Consider the following 20,518-nt stretch of genomic DNA (forward strand, 5'->3'; position numbering starts at 1 on the left):
ATGCTACACTGAATTAATGATAGCCAATATGAGGCGATAGCATTGATTATCAGTAATTTAAATTAGTTTAAAGAAGAATGGCTTGAAAGTTATGTTGCAAACGTTGCGCACGTTTTAACTAGAAACTTTTTTGAAAATTTAGAGAAGGACGTGGGCTCTACAAGAAAACCCTCAAACCTCCGTGCTCGAGTCAAGATTTCGTCCCTGGGTGGGCTTGAACCACCATCCTCTCAGTTAACAGCCGAACGCGCTGACCGATTGCGCCACAGAGACTTACTGGTTTACATCATTAATTACTCCCCAAAAATTTATGAAATCTCATGTTACGATGTCCCGATGTCATTGTCTTTGGATGGGCGTAACTAGAAGTACACTGCTTCAGGTTTCGGCGAGTCCAATATGCCTTTTGGGTGGAATGCCTGCGTCTTGCGGTTGTCACAAACATTGCTTTTGTCCCTTATGAATATTAGTTAACATGTAATAAAAGCAACAGATTGCATTGGCCGGGAATCGGACCCGGGTCTCCCGCGTGGCAGGTGAGATTTCTACCACTGAATCACCAACGCCTGTGGAGTAAAAGAGGTTTCTGAACTCGGTTAAGAGGAAGAACGTTTGAAATGCGGGCTGCGACAGACAAAACATGCTACAAAGTAGAACCCATTCTACGTGCACAAGGGATTTAACAACATCCACAAAAGGCAAGAAATGCAATGCAGCTAATAACAGCAATAAGACTAGCGAGCACCATGTTTTCCATTGGCCGAAAATCAACTTGTAAGTCTTGATAAAGGTCTGCAACTTGCAGCAGTTTCCATGTTGTAGTGGTTATCACATTCGCCTCACACGCGAAAGGTCCCCTGTTACAAACAGGGTGGAAACAAGGTCTTTTTACTTTCCTTCTTACCTCTATAAATAAGCAAGGAAATAAATGATAGCAAGGTCCTGTGTTTCATCATAAAGTAGTTTGCAACATAGCTGACCACCTCATGTACAGCCGAGCACACACAACACCAAATTTAGAGGGTTCTCATATAGGCAGACCTCAGGCTTCAACATCATGAATGTTGGGTTCCATGAAAATGTCACGCACAAACCTGTGAAATTTCTCATTCATTCAAGTCACTGTATTCTCAGGGCTTTCAATGGATTGCAACTGTACTGTTTAGATTGACTTATAAGATGTTTAACCTCTCTTTTAGCAGGAATCATAGGTGTAATTCCCAAAGAGTTAGAGAAGACAGCTGCAGTCTGAATGAGAGTTGGCCTTGCTTTCAAATTAAGAACCAGTCAAATAGACAACTGAAACCTAAATCATAGCAGAGGATAGTTTCGATTCATCGACCTCTGGGTTATGGGCCCAGCACGCTGCCGCTGCGCCACTCTGCTGTCTTAAACTACAAGATGCTTACTCTGGTGAATATCCTGACAAACTACTTGTAACAAAGTGATTTGGAACCCATCTGAAGTAGTGTTTCTTTCTGAGTCCTGGTTCAATCCACATTTAAAATGGCATTTTTTTGAAGAAAACATTGCAGTAAACATCAAACTCTGTGGATCCATTGGGATTTTATTCAAAACGAATAGAATTTGGCTTGCATTCATGTGGTTTGAAAACAAACTGAGAAAGTGTTACAGAAAAAACATCAAGACACTGACGGGATTTGAGCCCAACATCTCCTGTGTAACAAACAAGCACCTTGACTGACAGCTACAGCGCCTGGAACAGCATGGGATTTCAACACAATGTCTATAACCCTACACTGAATTGATGATAGCCAATTTGAGGCGATAGCATTAATTATCAGTAATTTACATTAGTTTAAACAAGCATGGCTTGAAAGTTATGTTGCAAACGTTTTATATAGACACTTTTTTGCAAATTTAAAGAAGGACATGGGCTGTACAAAAAAACCCTCAAATCCTCGTGCTCGCGTCAAGATTTCGTCCCTGGGTGGGCTTGAACCACCATCCTCTCAGTTAACAGCCGAACGCGCTGACCGATTGTCATTGTCTTTGGATGGGCGTAACTAGAAGTATACTGATTCAGGCTTTGGCGAGTCCAATATGCCTTTTGGGTGGAATGCCTGCGTCGTGCGGTTGTCACAAACATTGCTTTTGTCCCTAATGAATATTAGTTAAAATGTAATAAAAGGAACAGAATGCATTGGCAGGGAATCGGACCCGGGTCTCCCGCGTGGCAGGCGAAAATTCTACCACTGAACCACCAATGACTGTGGAGTAAAAGAGATTTATGAACTCGGTTAAGAGGAAGAACGTTTGAAATGGGGGCTGCGACAGACAAAACATGCTACAAAGTAGAACACATTCTACGTGCACAAGGGATTTAACAACATCCACAAAAGGTAAGAAATGCAATGCAGCTAATAACAGCAATAAGACTAGCGAGCACCATGTTTTCCATTGGCCGAAAATCAACTTGTAAGTCTTGATAAAGGTCTGCAACCTGCAGCAGTTTCCATGGTGTAGTGGTTATCACATTCGCCTCACACACGAAAGGTCCCCTGTTCGAAACAGGGTGGAAACAAGGTCTTTTTACTTTCCTTCTTACCTCTATAAATGAGCAAGGAAATAAATGATAGCAAGGTCCTGTGTTTCATCATAAAGTAGTTTGCAACATAGCTGACCACCTCATGTACAGCCGAGCACACACGACACCAAATTTAGAGGGTTCTCATATAGGCAGACCTCAGGCTTCGCCATCATGAATGCTGGGTTCCATGAAAATGTCACGCACAAACCTGTGAAATTTCTCATTCATTCAAGTCACTGTATTCTCAGGGCTTTGAATGGATTGCAACTGTACTGTTTAGATTGACTGATAAGATGTTTAACCTCTCTTTTAGCAGGAATCATAGGTGTAATTCCCAAAGAGTTAGAGAAGACAGCTGCAGTCTGAATGAGTGTTGGCCTTGCTTTCAAATTAAGAACCAGTCAAATAGTCACCTGAAACCTAAATCATAGCAGAGGATGGTTTCGATCCATCGACCTCTGGGTTATGGGCCCAGCACGCCTCCGCTGCGCCACTCTGCTGTCTTAAATTACAAAGTGATTTGGAACCCATCTGAAGTAGTGTTTCTTTCTGAGTCCTGGTTCAATCCACATTTAAAATGGCATTTTTTTGAAGAAAACATTGCAGTAAGTTGAAAGTTATGTTGCAAACGTGGCACACGTTTTAACTAGAATTTTTTTGCAAATTTAGAGAAGGACATGGGCTCAAAAATGAGGCGATAGGCAACTCAATCCACATTTAAAATGGCATTTTTTTTAAGAAAACATTGCAGTAAACATCAAACTCTGTGGATCCATTGGGATTTTATTCAAAATGAATAGAATTTGGCTTGCATTCATGTGGTCTGAAAACAAACTGAGAAAGTGTTACAGAAAAAACATCAAGACACTGACGGGATTTGAGCCCAACATCTCCTATTTAACAAACAGGCACCTTGACTGACAGCTACAGCGCCTGGAACAGCATGGGATTTCAACAAGATGTCTATAACCCTACACTGAATTGATGATAGCCAATTTGAGGCGATAGCATTGATTATCAGTAATTTACATTAGTTTAAACAAGCATGGCTTGAAAGTTATGTTGCAAACGTTTTGACTAGAAACTTTTTTGCAAATTTAGAGAAGGACATGGGCTGTACAAGAAAACCCTCAAACCCCTGTGCTCGAGTCAAGATTTTGTCCCTGGGTGGGCTTGAACCACCATCCTCTCAGTTAACAGCCAAACGCGCTGACCGATTGTCATTGTCTTTGGATGGGCGTAACTAGAAGTATACTGATTCAGCCTTCGGTGAGTCCAATATGTCCTTTGGGTGGAATGCCTGCGTTTTGCGGTTGTCACAAACATTGCTTTTGTCCCTTATGAATATTAGTTAAAATGTAATAAAAGCAACAGAATGCATTGGTCGGAAATCGGACCCGGGTCTCCCGCGTGGCAGGCGAAAATTCTACCACTGAACCACCAATGCCTGTGGAGTAAAAGAGATTTATGAACTCGGTTAAGAGGAAGAACGTTTGAAATGCGGGCTGCGACGGACCAAACATGCTACACTGATTTAATGATAGCCAATATGAGGCAATAGCATTGATTATCAGTATTTTACATTAATTTAAACAAGAATGGCTTGAAAGTTATGTTGCAAACGTGGCACACGTTTTAACTAGAAACTTTTTTGCAAATTTAGAGAAGGACATGGGCTGTACAAGAAAACCCTCAAACCCCTGTGCTCGAGTCAAGATTTCGTCCCTGGGTGGGCTTGAACCACCATCCTCTCAGTTAACGGCCGAACGCGCTACCCATTGCGCCACAGAGACTTACCGTATTTTCTGCACTATAAGGCGCACCGGATTATTAGCCGCACCTTCAATGAATGGCATATTTCATAACTTTGTCCACCAATAAGCCACCCCGGACTATAAGCCGCGCCTACGCTGCGCTAAAGGGAATGTCAAAAAAACAGTCAGATAGGTCAGTCAAACTTTAATAATATATTAAAAACCAGCGTTCTAACAACTCTGTTCACTACCAAAATGTACGCAAATGTGCAATCACAAACATAGTAAAATTCAAAATAGTGCAGAGCAATAGCAACATAATGTTGCTCGAACGTTAATGTCACAACACACAAAATAAACATAGCGCTCACTTTCTGAAGTTATTCTTCATTCGTAAATCCTTCGTCTTCGGTGTCCGAAGTGAAAAGTTGGGCAAATGTGAGATCCAAAATGGCCGGCTCCGTCTCGTCGAAGTAATCGGAGTCATTGTCACTGTTATCCAGCAGTTTTGTGAATCCTGCCTTCCGGAAAGCTCGGACCACAGTTGTGACCGAAATATCTGCCCAGGCATTTACGATCCACTGGCAGATGTTGGCGTCGTCTGGCGCTGCCTCCCTGTCTTAGTGAAGGTGTGTTCGCCTTCTGTCATCCATTGTTCCCACGCAGTTAGCAGTCTAGCTTCGAATGCCCTGTTGACACCAATATCTAGCGGCTGGAGGTCTTTTGTCAATCCACCCGGAATGACGGCGAGTATTGAATTAAGCGCGTAAGCGTGTCTCTTACTGTGATGTTATGAGCTAGCAAATATAACAACTACACTACCCAGCATGCAACGATAGTTACGAGCATGCGCGGTAGCCCTGAGAAGCGTTGTTGTATGCTGGGAGTTAGAATGTGGTTATGAGCACGCTGTGAGTAAACGTTGAGAACTCAGTTAACACGCATCGTCTGCATTATTTATAATTAGACAGACAACACACTTAATAGGAGCCATTTTGGGGTCTTTACATAAACACACAAATGGAAATGAAACGTCACATATCCCAGCATGCACCGCGCGCTTCTTCTTCTTCCGGGGGCGGGTGGTTGCTTACAGTACAAGAAGAAGCGCTTCCTGTTCTATGGGGGCGGGTGCTTACCTTGGCGGTTGCTTGCGTAGAAGAAGAAGCGCTTCCTGCTCTACCGGGAAAAAAGATGGCAGCTGTTTACCGAAGTTGCGAGAACGAAACTTTATGAAAATGAATCTTAATATTTATCCATATATAAAGCGCACCGGGTTAAAAGCCGCACTGTCAGCTTTTGAGTAAATTTGTGGTTTTTAGGTGTGGCTAATGGTGCGGAAAATACGGTACTGGTTTACATGATTACTTACTCCCCCAAAAATTATAAAATCTCATGTTACGATGTCCCGATGTCATTGTCTTTGGATTAGCGTAAGTAGAAGTACACTGCTTCAGACTTAAGGGAATCCAATATGCCTTTTGGGTGGAATGCCTGCGTCTTGCGGTTGTCACAAACATTGCTTTTGTCCCTTATGAATATTAGTTAAAATGTAATAAAAGCAACAGAATGCATTGGCCGGGAATCGGACCCGGGTCTCCCGCGTGGCAGGCAAGAATTCTACCACTGAACCACCAATGCCTGTGGAGTAAAAGAGATTTATGAACTCGGTTAAGAGGAAGAACGTTTGAAATGCGGGCTGCGATGAACCAAACATGCTACACTGAATTAATGATAGCCAATATGAGGCGATAGCATAGATTATCAGTAATTTACATTAGTTTAAACAAGAATGGCTTGAAAGTTATATTGCAATTGTGGCACACGTTTTAACTAGAAACTTTTTTGCAAATTTAGAGAAGGACGTGGGCTCTACAAGAAAACCCTCAAACCCCTGTGCTCGAGTCAAGATTTCGTCCCTGGGTGGGCTTGAACCACCATCCTCTCAGTTAACAGCCGAACGCGCTGACCCATTGCGCCACAGAGACTTATTGGTTTACGTGTTTATTAAAGCGCACCGGGTTAAAAGCCGCACTGTCAGCTTTTGAGTAAATTTGTGGTTTTTAGGTGCGGCTAATGGTGCGGAAAATACGGTACTGGTTTACATGATTACTTACTCCCCAAAAAATTATAAAATCTTATGTTACGATGTCCCGATGTCGTTGTCTTTGGATTAGCGTAACTGGAAGTACACTGCTTCAGCCTTCGGCGAGTCCAATATGCCTTTTGGGTGGAATGCCTGCGTCTTGAGGTTTTCACGAACATTGCTTTTGTCCCTTATGAATATTAGTTAAAATGTAATAAAAGCAACAGAATGCATTGGCCGGGAATCGGACCGGGGTCTCCCGCGTGGCAGGCAAGAAATCTACCACTGAACCACCAATGCCTGTGGAGTAAAAAAAGTTTTCTAAACTCGGTTAAGAGGAAGAACGTTTGAAATGCGGGCCGCGACAGACAAAACATGCTACAAAGTAGAACACATTCTACGTGCACAAGGGATTTAACAACATCCATAAAAGGCAAGAAATGCAATGCAGCTAATAACAGCAATAAGACTAGCGAGCACCATGTTTTCCATTGGCCGGAAATCAACTTGTAAGTTTTGATAAAGGTCTACAACTTGCAGCAGTTTCCATGGTGTAGTGGTTATCACATTCGCCTCACACGCGAAAGGTCCCCTGTTCGAAACAGGGTGGAAGCAAGGTCTTTTTACTTTCCTTCTTACCTCTATAAATAAGCAAGGAAATAAATGATAGCAAGGTCCTGTGTTTCATCATAAAGTAGTTTGCAACATAGCTGACCACCTCATGTACAGCCGAGCACACACAACACCAAATTTAGAGGGTTCTCATATAGGCAGACCTCAGGCTTCAACATCATGAATGCTGGGTTCCATGAAAATGTCACGCACAAACCTGTGAAATTTCTCATTCATTCAAGTCACTGTATTCTCAGGGCTTTCAATGGATTGCAACTGTACTGTTTAGATTGACTGATAAGATGTTTAACCTCTCTTTTAGCAGGAATCATAGGTGTAATTCCCAAAGAGTTAGAGAAGACAGCTGCAGTCTGAATGAGTGTTGGCCTTGCTTTCAAATTAAGAACCAGTCAAATAGTCACCTGAAACCTAAATCATAGCAGAGGATGGTTTCGATCCATCGACCTCTGGGTTATGGGCCCAGCACGCTTCCGCTGCGCCACTCTGCTGTCTTAAATTACAAAGTGATTTGGAACCCATCTGAAGTTGTGTTTCTTTCTGAGTCCTGGTTCAATCCACATTTAAAATGGCATTTTTTTGAAGAAAACATTGCAGTAAACATCAAACTCTGTGGATCCATTGGGATTTTATTCAAAACGAATATAATTTGGCTTGCATTCATGTGGTTTGAAAACAAACTGAGAAAGTGTTACAGAAAAAACGTCAAGACACTGACGGGATTTGAGCCCAACATCTCCTATTTAACAAACAGGCACCTTGACTGACAGCTACAGTGCCTGGAACAGCATGGGATTTCAACACGATGTCTATAACCCTAGACTGAATTAATGATAGCCAATTTGAGGCGATAGCATTGATTATCAGTAATTTACATTAGTTTAAAAAAGCATGGCTTGAAAGTTATGTTGCAAACGTTTTAACTAGAAATTTTTTTGCAAATTTGAGAGAGAGAGAGAGAGAGAGAGAGAGAGAGAGAGAGAGAGAGAGAGAGAGAGAGAGAGAGAGAGAGAGAGAGAGAGAGAGAGAGAGAGAGAGAGAGATCAGAAGGCATAAGAAAAAGTATCTACATTTGATTATTAAGAATGAAAGAGTTAAAGACTTGCTTCAACAACACTACTTTGCAACAAAGAAATGCTATAAACAAAAAGCTGCTACATGCGTCTTGTCATTTTATCTGCAATGTTTACAATTAAAACTGACTTCTTTTCAATTTGGACTCAAAACTCACATTTTCCAGTCTTTGTCAAAAGGCCACCCTTCAAAAGTTTGTAACCTATTCTCCCAAAAGTACATCGTAAATGTTTCACTTTCGTTAAAAAGCTCCATTTGGGCTTGATTTAAAAGCCGGATAAAAGTTGTAAAAATGGCAAAAAAAAAAACATGCAAAGCGAATTGAAATATGACAGTTTTCTTGAAAATGTTTTGATTGGATAGTTTTCTTCTTCATGGTTGAGCTACACAAGTGCTGGTGCGGCCTACGCCACCTTGTGGTTGTCTTGCCCAACTGTTGAAGAAAAACATGTAAATACTACAACTAACATTTGATGCAATAAATCAAAGTCCCTTTATTTTGCATACTGAGAGACAATATCAATAATTGTATGATGGAAACTCCTCATGAACGCTACTTCCGCTTCCTAGTCTAGCAACACAACGCCATCAAGTGCTTGATTGGCGTAAACATTGAAGTAACAACAATACTATAGTTTAAGTATTTCAAACAATAAATCAAACCAAAATTCACTTTCTTTAATCGACTAATATGAGTTGTAATGATCAGTTTATTCTCCAGAGGAGTCAATGTGTCAAGCATAATAACATCACATCCTGTATGCCATATCAAAATAAAGACAACACCACAGTAAGAGACAAAATAAAGACTTGATGACCGCTAAATGCAAACTGCTATTGGTCAGAATTTGAGGCGCGGGAAACAGTGGTGGTCTCTCTTCCGCTGTAAATAAAGATGGAAGGAAGGAGTTTGCTTATTTCTCACAGTGGTGTATTGTGAAAGTGGGCTCCTTACTACGGAATCATGTCTTTCTCAGTACCGGAGACAACCAAGTGTATGTCTTTAACTCCCAGGACAGAAATCTGAAGGCCACTATTAGATGATGCACACACCATTTGGCATTTGTTTCCGCATGTAGCGACAAACTGCTTCTCTCCGCCTCTTCCCTTTGCAAGGTTGGGAAAAGACTTTTCTTGCTTCATTTGTTTTGTGGTGGTAGAAGATGATGCCCTCTCAGTCTCTGCAGCTCATTGACAAGTCAGGTGGGAAGGCTTTTTGTCCAAAATAGTCCAAGATCCTTTACATGCTTTTTTTGTCCCAACTGAAGCACGCCCAAATAGCCAGGACCAGGTCAAAGATTTTTTCTAAAAAGGGCCTTTTCTTTTCTCCCCCCCCCCATTCCCGAGGCGGCGTTTAACGGTAAGGGGGAGAAACTTTTTTTTTTTTTTTGTTTTTTACCTCAGAAAAACACGAAAAAAGATTGTTATCATTACCGATTTTAACATGGAAGAAAAGCTGGACTCAAGTTGTGCACGAAAACTTTTTTTCTGTCACCAAGCGTAAAGTCGGCAAAGTTGTTGGAGCCCCCCCCCCTACCACATTTTTCGAAAACTTTTCTTTTTTTTTGGGCGAGTGAAGTTTTGTACAAATATTAAAAAAGAGGAGGAAAGAATGGCGAAGGACAGTCGTAAGGGGAGACCCCGGACCAAAGAGGAAAGGGGACCGTCGCGGGGGGCCCAACTTTTCTCACATTTGTTTTTTTTTCCAAACTCCTTCCATCAACCCCAACCCGGGATTGAACGGGCCGAAGGACACTTCCTCGTTTCGACGAGAGGAAGCAAGTCGGCTGCAAAGAAAATGCAAATTAAAGCTTTTAAATTGAAAACCCCGTCGCCGAAATGTTTTTCCGGAAAAAAATAAAGGAAAGAAGAAAGCGTCCTTTTGCAATGAAGTTTAGGATGAAATAGGCTGGCATCATCATTACCACTTGTGGTCCCCTCCAAGGTTTCTTCCATTCCAAATATCCACCGCGCCCAGCAAAAGCCTTCCATCTTTTCAGGACCAAAGCCTTGAAAACAACTCACATCTCTTTTTGGCATCTTACACACGTGACTTACACACAACATGTATCACGTGACTTACACACAACATGTATCACGTGACTTACACACAACATGTATCAGGTGACTTACACACAACATGTATCACGTGACTTACACACAACATGTATCACGTGACTTACACACAACATGTATCACGTGACTTACACACAACATGTATCACGTGACTTACACACAACATGTATCACGTGACTTACACACAATATTAGTATTTCCAACTAGGACTTTCCCTCATGTGTGTTGTGGCAAAATGTGAATGGCTGTCAAAAATGTCTTTCCTTGGCGGAGGTCACTGAACCTCCATTTGTGTCTTGGTGTGTCCACAGTGGATTAGTAGGTGTGAGACAAACACTTTATCTTCCTGGTTGTTGTATCGCTACGTGTTTGACATTATTTAAGACTTTATGGTGCCTGGAAAAGGACAGTTTGCCTCTTCTGTGGTATTGATGAGATTTAAAGGAGTGTTGTTAGTCCCATGGTGATGTGATAAAACCTCTTTCTTGTTTGGAAGATACACACAATTGTAACTGTTATTTCTTCCTGCACATAATAAATATGTACAACGTGTTTGGATGTATTCATTTATGTAACATTGTCATTAAATGTAACATTGCCTGACAAAAAGTGATTCCACGTAATATTTTGATATTTACACATCGCATATTTGACTAGAATACCCTTATGAGCATTACATATATCAACATCAACTACCTACTGTACTGTTTACTTGTTGAAATACCCTTTTTGGAGCAAATGTATACCCATATAGTTTATATGTGTATATATAATATAATATATATATATATATATATATATATATATATATATATATATATATATATATATATATATATATATATATATATATATATATATATATATATAATATACATATGTATAAGCATGTATATATGTTTATATATTTTTTTATATACATATATATTATATGTTATATGTATTATATTTTACTGTAACTTGTTCTTAAAAATAGTAGTTATTTTGTATGTCAAATTGAGTGTTTGTGTGTATATATGTATACTGTATATATGTATGTGTGTGCGTGTGTATATATATATATAAATATATATAAAAAAATGACACAAATATAACACATGTTTTTCCTCTCAGCACCAGCATGGAGCTGTGTAGCATTTGTCTGTGACAGAATGACATCACACTAAGACATTCAGTGACAGTTTTCCAGTGTTTATCAGTCATTTTTATTTACTTATTTAGAATTTTGGTACAGTAAAAACCTTTTAAACAAAGTGTTTGCTAGTGAAATTTTCCTAAATTTGTATGTATATTCTTGCTATCGTTTACATTTTCACAATGTATAATGTTGTTTTTTAGAGAAATGCTTTGACATTTTGTTATTATTGTTAATATTATCTGAAATCTATTTTTGGCAGCAGCAAAGTGGCCATTTGGGTAGTTTTTAGCTCCAAAAAGGGTATTTCAACAAGTAAACAGTACAGTAGGTGTTGATATATGTAATGCTCATAAGGGTATTCTAGTAGAATATGCAGAGATGAGATGTGTCAATATCAAAATATTACTTGAAATCATTTCTTGGCAGCAGCAAAGTGGTTGTTTTGGCATATTTTAACTTTGTAAAGGGTATTTCTACAAGTAAACAGTAAAATAGGTACTTGATTTATATACAGTATATGTAATGCTCATAAGGGTATTCTAGTAGAGTATGCAGAGATGAGATGTGTCAACATTGGCGTTGTTAGGCCTATTTTAGGGGGGCTCAAGCCCTCCTAAAATATTCTTAAGCCCCCCTAAATCATTTGGTGTTATATATTTTTATTTTACAAATACATGCTGACATATTCATTATAAAGTGGCCCGAATATGAGTTTAAATAAATAATCATATAACCTGTCATTATTCACTCAGTTTCCCCTCACTTCATAGCGTAAGGTAGCGAGCCCCTTTAGTGCGTCGGTATCCAATCCATTCCACTTCTTCATATAGAAAATGCCCACATCACTCAAAATCCAGTCCGCATTTTCTCTGCGACCTTGCTTGCGGTCCTGCAGGTGTACGAAGCACATTAGCACACAGCACTGCAGATTGCAGAACAAGAACGTGAACGGATGCAAAATGGAGATAAGAAAGGTTTTCAAGAAAGTAAGTATTCATCACTGCTTGTAGTAAAATGTATTAGCTCCACTTTACACCTGGTCTGTGTTTGACAAAAAGTTACTTTCCCGCTCTAAATACACCATCTTTGTAGTCATTTTTCTCCTGCGTGGACTTCCGTCCTCCTTTACAATGAGTGAAGCTGCACCAAACCTTGTGTCTGCAATTGCAAATTATTTACTTTTTAACTTTTGTGTTTCTTGTAGAATCTATATCAAGTAATATACATTAGCCTATTGTTAAAATAATGGAAAAAGCATCATTAAATATATTTGTTGTATTGTATTGTTACATTAATAGCTGCACGGTGAAAGAGGGGTTAGTGCGTCTGCCTCACAATACGAAGGTCCTGACTAGTCCTGGGTTCAATCCCGGGCTCGGGATCTTTCTGTGTGGAGTTTGCATGTTCTCCCCGTGACTGCGTGGGTTCCCTCCGGGTACTCCGGCTTCCTCCCACCTCCAAAGACATGCACCTGGGGATAGGCCCCTCCCACCTCCAAAGACATGCACCTGGGGATAGGCCCCTCCCACCTCCAAAGACATGCACCTGGGGATAGGCCCCTCCCACTTCCAAAGACATGCACCTGGGGATAGGTTGATTGGCAACACTAAATGGTCCCTAGTGTGTGAATGTGAGTGTGAATGTTGTCTGTCTATCTGTGTTGGCCCTGTGATGAGGTGGCGACTTGTCCAGGGTGTACCCCGCCTTCCGCCCGATTGTAGCTGAGATAGGCTCCAGCACCCCCCGCGACCCCGAAGGGAATAAGCGGTAGAAAATGGATGGATGGATGGGTGTTAATCATTTCATAGGATTTTCAGAGGGAGGAAAAACCAAGACATTGAATACAAAATGTAAAATGAATAAATACATAAAAAGAAAAAGTAAAAAAAATGGTTAAAAGCCATCGTCCCGGGGAGCATTTCATTTCGTCCCGTGCATTTTTTTACCGTCCCCGGGACGACGGGACTACATTAATCTCAAGCCCTGGAAGTTACATTTTATTGTTTACATTATTTGTTTCAACATTGCACTTTGAAGATGGTCCCTCAGCTCTTTGACAGCTTTGGCTCTTTTTCACATCAGCAGTCTTTCGTATTTACAGTATATATAAACCTTTCTCATTTCTATTCAGACTTCCATATATATTTCATTTCCTTAACGGCTTGCCATAATATATATATATATATATATATATATATATATATATATATATATATATATATTATATAAGCCAAATTATCCCGGTCCAGATATGACTTTAATTCAAGTAATTAAGTAATATTTCCAGGGCTTGAATTTACAACCATTTTAGTCACATATGTTCCCAAAATGTAATCTGTGCAACTTCAAAATATTTGGGAACAAACAATTATAGTATTGTGAGCAAAAGTGGTGGCATTAGCCTCTATGTTGTGAAGTAATAACATCGAGGCTAATGCCATGACTTTCATTGTGTTTCAGTGTATGTTGAAGGATCATGCAAGTCATTGTTTCTTGTTGATGCTGTCAACAAAATGTCATTGTTGTTGTTGTACTGAACACACATTGAAAATAAACCCACTGAAATAATAATAATAACAATGAATCATTTCTAAGTCTTTGTTAGACGTTTGTGAAGATTTGTGCTCGTGCGCTACGTTCGCTCGCATCCTGTGCATCTCCTGGGGGCTAAGCCCCCATGTCCTTAAAAGCTAGTGACGCCCCTGTGTGTCAATATCAAAATATTACTTGAAATACATTTTTGGCAGCAGCAAAGTGTCCATGTGGGTAGATATTTGCTCTAAAAAGGGTATTTCAACAAGTAAACAGTACAGTAGGGGGCTAGGGTAACCCTAAACCTAACCCAGCAGGACCCTGAGGTCTTCAGACCAGCTCCTCCTGGCTGTCCCAAAAACTGGGCTGAGGAGATGGATCCTTCTCAGTGGCAGGGCCCAGACTGTGGAACAACCTTCCACTATCTATTAGATCCTCCCAGTCTCTGAGACTATTTCAATATAAAAACATATTTTTACTCCCTGGCGTTCAAATCCAGTTAGGCAGCATCTTGGCTGTTTTTAATTATTGCTTGTTTTATCCTTTTGTATTTATTTACTACATTTTAGTATTTTAGGTGATATTTTCTGCACTTCTTTTAAGGTATATTTTACTATTGTATTGTATTCATCCTCCTGTGTTACCATGTTAATGTGACACTATGTGCACCTTATGTCTTATGTCTGTACAGCACTTTGGCCAACTGAGCTTGTTTTAAATGTCACATAGAAATAAATACACTCAACTCAACTCAACACATCATTGAGTGGCATTTACTTTTTACACTGGGGGGGACCAGACAAGCATTTACTTTTTACACTGGGGGGGACCAGACAAGCATTTAGTTTTTACACTGGGGGGGACCAGACAAGCATTTAGTTTTTACACTGGGGGGGACCAGACAAGCTCTGCTTCTTCCACTCATGTTGGACGCTTGATCACTTGAGCAAAAGTTATGCTTGTAAAGTTTTGACATGTTCCAAATAAATACATTGAAAGTGAACATTAATAATAACATTTTAAAGTATGTTTTGGTTGTATGCCAACTTTGCGGAGCAGCTCTTCACAGAATCACCTCGCTAGTTAGCTTAACGTTAGCATCTTCCATGTTACATCATAACGATGTTGAATAAATGTGTTTGTGTGCCTTACAGGCGGACTTGTTATTGGCTACCATATATACACATCATTTGTGCTACATCTTTTTACTTTATTAGTACATTAACCTCCAGTCTTCACACAGTGAGCGTAGAAATGAGTTTAACATTGGGGGGACATCAATTTATATCCCAAAATAATGTTAGGACAAATAAATGATTACACAGTATCAGTATCAGTCTATGTTAAGCATTTTATGTAGCATTCCCATTTTACACTTTTTAGTCAACTCTTGTGAAATATCCACTGTCATGTTACTCTTTATAGTTTATTAATTAGTCAATGAATAAAATATTTACTGAGTCCTGCTGCTGTTTCACTTTTATTGTGGTGTCATTTTTCTAGCTGTTAAGGAAAGTATTTGATCTTAAATATATAAATAATCCTCCATATTGGCAGCCATAGTGATTCATTTATTCAGCAGAGCAATAAAACTTGGATCTGACAAAAAAGTAAACACAAATGTTGTCTTCCTCGCTGATAAAGCATGATAGCAACATATACTAAATGTGGGATATAAATAATAATGGAAGTATAATTGTTTGTATATCGTATATAAATTGGTACAAAGGTTTAATACGCGTATAAGGATATTTCACATGCCTTTACTGTGTATATAATTGAACAATGTTCATATTGTGTATAATGTGTATTTATAATATGTTGTACAAAAGACATTTCATAATTTTCGGAAGTTCATCTTGTACTTGACATTGTTTATAGGGTTAGGCGCTATAAGTGTTGAACTTCAGCCTAAACACTTTCGGTCTGCAACATTTTCATTTTCATTCTATGAATGTACAACTGTTTGTTTATTTTGTTGACCATTGACCGAAGAATAATAAACTAATAACATCTGCTAGCTCATGATCGCCCCCACTTCTCAGTGTGGCGAGTTGGAGTACTACAAGAAGCACTCTAATACAGTGCTTAAATCTGTATTTTTAGTCTTATTATCAAGGAATAATGAGGTCACACTTATATTAAAACATTAATGCTAAGGTTTCGTCCAGTAGCGGACCGGTGATGATGATGATGATGATGATGATGATGAGGATGTATCTGTGCAAGTGAACAATTGGATCCACAAGGGACAACAACCCTTTCCACAGACTACACACACACATCAGAAACATAAATGTTAGAAGCCTACAACAATATATGTGAAGAAGACTTTAGGATTAAAAGTGAAGATGTGAGGTGAAATAAGTACAAATGCAGCAATAAAAACAAGCAACTCCACTCACGATGGCTCTAAAGTTCAGTGATGTGTTGCTAACTTCAGCATTTTTCTTCTTTGTTGATGTGTTGCAGTAGTTAACATCCATGATGTAACAATGCTGCTAATCTACCAGAGTCCACATTTTGTTTACCATTTTATTCATTCATACTTTTAGTTGGAAAATAACATCAATAAAATGCAATGGAAAAAATGTGTGGAAAAAAATGCAAATGAAAATAATAAGATGTCCTCTCTTCAAAGATGAGAAAATAAAATAAAATAGTAGCTACATATATAATATTCAATACATGCACACAACTTAAAAAGTAAGTACAGGACAACATATAAGACTAGAAGATGAGAAGCACTACATACAACATCAAATATACATTCATATTAAACATGCTGTGTTTTTAAACTACATTTAGCACAATCACTGTTTAAGTGTTTTTACATCCCTGCAGCTTCCATGACTGTTACACACTTGTGTTTACTGACCTGATACTTATACCTGAACATCTTATCACACACAGTGCAACTAAACGGTTTCTTTCCATTGTGTGTTCTCATGTGTGTGGTCATGTTTTCCTTTCTGGAGAAACTCTTCTTACAAACAGAGCAAGTAAAAGGTTTCTCACCTGTGTGTGTTCTCATGTGTAATATCATTTCTTTCTTAGTGTAGAATCTTTTAGCACAAGCTGAGCAAGCAAAAGGTTTCTCTCCAGTGTGTGTTTTCATGTGTGTGGTCATGACTTGCTTGATGGAGAAACTCTTCTTACAAACAGAGCAAGTAAAAGGTTTCTCTCCAGTGTGTGTTCTCATGTGTGTGGTCATGATACCCTTTCTGGAGAAACTCTTCTTACAAACAGAGCAAGTTAAAAGTTTCTCATGTAGGTGTGTTCTCAGGTGCAATATAATTTCCTTCTTAGTGATGAATGTTTTAGCACAATATGAGCAAGCAAAAGGTTTCTCTCCAGTGTGTAGTCTCATGTGTGTGGTCATGGTAGGTTTTGTGGAGAAACTCTTCTTACAAACAGAGCAAGTAAAAGGTTTCTCACCTGTGTGTGTTCTCATGTGAAATATCATTTCCTTCTTAGTTTTGAATCTTTTAGCACAAGCTGAGCAAGCAAAAGGTTTCTCTCCAGTGTGTGTTCTCATGTGTATGGTCATTTGTTCCTTTCTGGAGAAACTATTCTTACAAACAGAGCAAGTAAAAGGTTTCTCTCCAGTATGTATTCTAATGTGTCTTGTAAAATGACTCTTCCATGTAAATGATTTCCCACAATCAGAGCAGTCAAAGTGTTTGTTGTTAGTGTGATGTCTCGTATCACCTTTAGAGTCATTTTTACTCTCCAAAGGTTTTTGGATGTGGTCACTGTGATCAGAAGAGTGTGACATCATGTGGTCCATGTCTGACAGTGGAGCAAAGATGCTGTCTGGTTCTGACTTGATATCTTCACAATGCTCTCCATCAGCTTCTGTGATGTGTTGACTTACAAGCTCCGCCCCTCTGTTCTCCTCACTTTGACTGTGATGAAGCTGTAAGGACTGAGCTTCATCTTCATCATGAAGCTGCTCCTCTTTAATGTGGGAGGGGGCCTGTAGCTCCTTCTGTCCCACACTGGTGTGCCACTCCTCTTCATGACTCCCCGCTGACACCCGCTGGACGTCTGCAGAACAAATGAGGTGTTACTGTATTGAAGTTTGCAGTATTCAAACTATTGACATGTGAGCTAGGCCAAATAGACAGTGATGGGCAAGCTACCTGGACAATGTAGTAAGCTAAGCTACAAGTTACTCTCAATTAAATGGAGCTAAGCTATCCTCAGAGAATTGTAGCACGCTACACTACAAGCTACACTGCAAAAGTAGCTTGCCACATCAAATATATATATATATATATATATATATATATATATATGTATGTATGTATTGGCCCAGATGTATAATATCAATGTTTATGTTGTCCATGGAAAGAAGTTAGTAAGAAGCAAAAGAAAAACAACCAACCATGGATGACAAAAGGACTGAAAAATGCTTGTCACAAAAAAAAAGACATTATATGGAATATTAATAACCCAGACATCTATAGAGGCAGAAAATAAGTATAATAAATATAAAAACAAGCTAATTGGTATACTAGGAACATGTAAGAAGGAATACTACAGACAATTATTAAAGAAGAACAGAAACAACATGAGAGCAACATGGGGCATCCTAAATAGCATCATTAAAAATGCTGCTAAGAAAGATTACCCCCAGTACTTTCTACATGGAAATACAAAAAATGACAATATGAACCAAATAGTTGAACGTTTTAATGATTACTTTGTTAATATCGGAAACAATGTGGAACAAAGATTTCCAAATGCAGATGATGGATCAGTTGAGGACTTGAATGAGCTCATAGACAGAAATCCCAATTCCATGTTTCTTAAGAACGTGACAAAAGAAGAAATAATCAAAATTGTATCCATCCATCCATCCATCTTCTTCCGCTTATCCGAGGTCGGGTCGCGGGGGCAGCAGCTTAAGCAGGGAAGCCCAGACTTCCCTCTCCCCAGCCACTTCGTCCAGTTCCTCCCGGGGGATCCCGAGGCGTTCCCAGGCTAGCCGGGAGACATAGTCTTCCCAACGTGTCCTGGGTCTACCCCGTGGCCTCCTACCGGTCGGACGTGCCCGAAACACCTCCCGAGGGAGGCGTTCGGGTGGCATCCTGACCAGATGCCCGAACCACCTCATCTGGCTCCTCTTGATGTGGAGGAGCAGCGGCTTTACTTTGAGCTCCCCCCGGATGACAGAGCTTCTCACCCTATCTCTAAGGGAGAGCCCCGCCACCCGGCGGAGGAAACTCATTTCGGCCGCTTGTACCCGTGATCTTGTCCTTTCGGTCATGACCCAAAGCTCATGACCATAGGTGAGGATGGGAACGTAGATCGACCAGTAAATCGAGAGCTTTGCCTTCCGGCTCAGCTCCTTCTTCACCACAACGGATTGATACAGTGTCCGCATTACTGAAGACGCCGCACCGATCCGCCTGTCGATCTCACGATCCACTCTTCCCTCACTCGTGAACAAGACTCCGAGGTACTTGAACTCCTCCACTTGGGGCAAGATCTCCTCCCCAACCCGGAGATGGCACTCCACCCTTTTCCGGGCAAGAACCATGGACTCAGATTTGGAGGTGCTGATTCCCATCCCAGTCGCTTCACACTCGGCTGCGAACCGATCCAGTGAGAGCTGAAGATCTTGGCCAGATGAAGCCATCAGGACTACATCATCTGCAAAAAGCAGAGACCTAATCCTGCAGCCACCAAACCAGATACCCTCAACGCCTTGACTGCGCCTAGAAATTCTGTCCATAAAGGTTATGAACAGAATCGGTGACAAAGGGCAGCCCTGGCGGAGTCCAACCCTCACTGGAAACGGGTCCGACTTACGGACCAAGCTCTGACACTGATTATACAGGGAGCGAACGGCCACAATAAGACAGTCCGTTACCCCATACTCTCTGAGCACTCCCCACAGGACTTCCCGGGGTACACGGTCGAATGCTTTCTCCAAGTCCACAAAGCACATGTAGACTGGTTGAGCAAACTCCCATGCACCCTCAAGGACCCTGCCGAGGTCCACAGTTCCACGACCAGGACGAAAACCACACTGTTCCTCCTGAATCCGAGGTTCGACTATCCGGCGTAGCCTCCTCTCCAGTACACCTGAATAGACCTTACCGGGAAGGCTGAGGAGTGTGATCTCACGATAGTTAGAACACACCCTCCGGTTCCCCTTCTTAAAGAGAGGAACCACCACCCCGGTCTGCCAATCCAGAGGTACAGCCCCCGATGTCCACGCGATGCTGCAGAGTCTTGTCAACCAAGACAGCCCCACAACATCCAGAGCCTTAAGGATCTCATCCACCCCCGGGGCCTTGCCACCGAGGAGCTTTTTAACTACCTCGGCAACCTGAGCCCCAGAAATAGGAGAGTCCACCACAGATTCCCCAGGCCCTGCTTCCTCATAGGAAGACGTGCTGGTAGGATTGAGGAGGTCTTCGAAGTATTCCCTCCAGCGATCCACAACATCCGCAGTCGAGGTCAGCAGAACACCATCCTCACCATACACGGTGTTGACATTGCACTGCTTCCCCTTCCTGAGGCGGCGGATGGTGGTCCAGAATCGCTTTGAAGCCGTCCGGAAGTCGTTTTCCATGGCTTCCCCGAACTCCTCCCATGTCCGAGTTTTTGCCTCTGCGACCGCCGAAGCCGCACATCGCTTGGCCTGTCGGTACCTGTCTGCT

The 20,518-nt window shown here is 40.7% G+C and overlaps 1 protein-coding gene and 3 non-coding genes across 4 annotated transcripts in view; 3 read left to right on the top strand and 1 right to left on the bottom strand.

Annotated features, from left to right (window-relative positions):
- The window catches only part of LOC140680178 (uncharacterized), a 65,403-nt gene that overhangs the window by 25,616 nt on the left and 19,269 nt on the right, over positions 1 to 20,518 (top strand). The window lies entirely within an intron of this gene.
- Positions 200 to 273, bottom strand: trnan-guu (transfer RNA asparagine (anticodon GUU)). Its single transcript has one exon. It is a non-coding gene; the product is annotated as a tRNA-Asn (tRNA).
- trnav-cac (transfer RNA valine (anticodon CAC)) lies at positions 2,473 to 2,545 on the top strand. The gene has a single exon. It is a non-coding gene; the product is annotated as a tRNA-Val (tRNA).
- On the top strand, positions 6,934 to 7,006 carry trnav-cac (transfer RNA valine (anticodon CAC)). Its single transcript has one exon. It is a non-coding gene; the product is annotated as a tRNA-Val (tRNA).

The sequence above is a fragment of the Nerophis lumbriciformis genome, linkage group LG28 (assembly GCF_033978685.3).
Source record: "Nerophis lumbriciformis linkage group LG28, RoL_Nlum_v2.1, whole genome shotgun sequence".
Taxonomy (NCBI): domain Eukaryota; kingdom Metazoa; phylum Chordata; class Actinopteri; order Syngnathiformes; family Syngnathidae; genus Nerophis; species Nerophis lumbriciformis.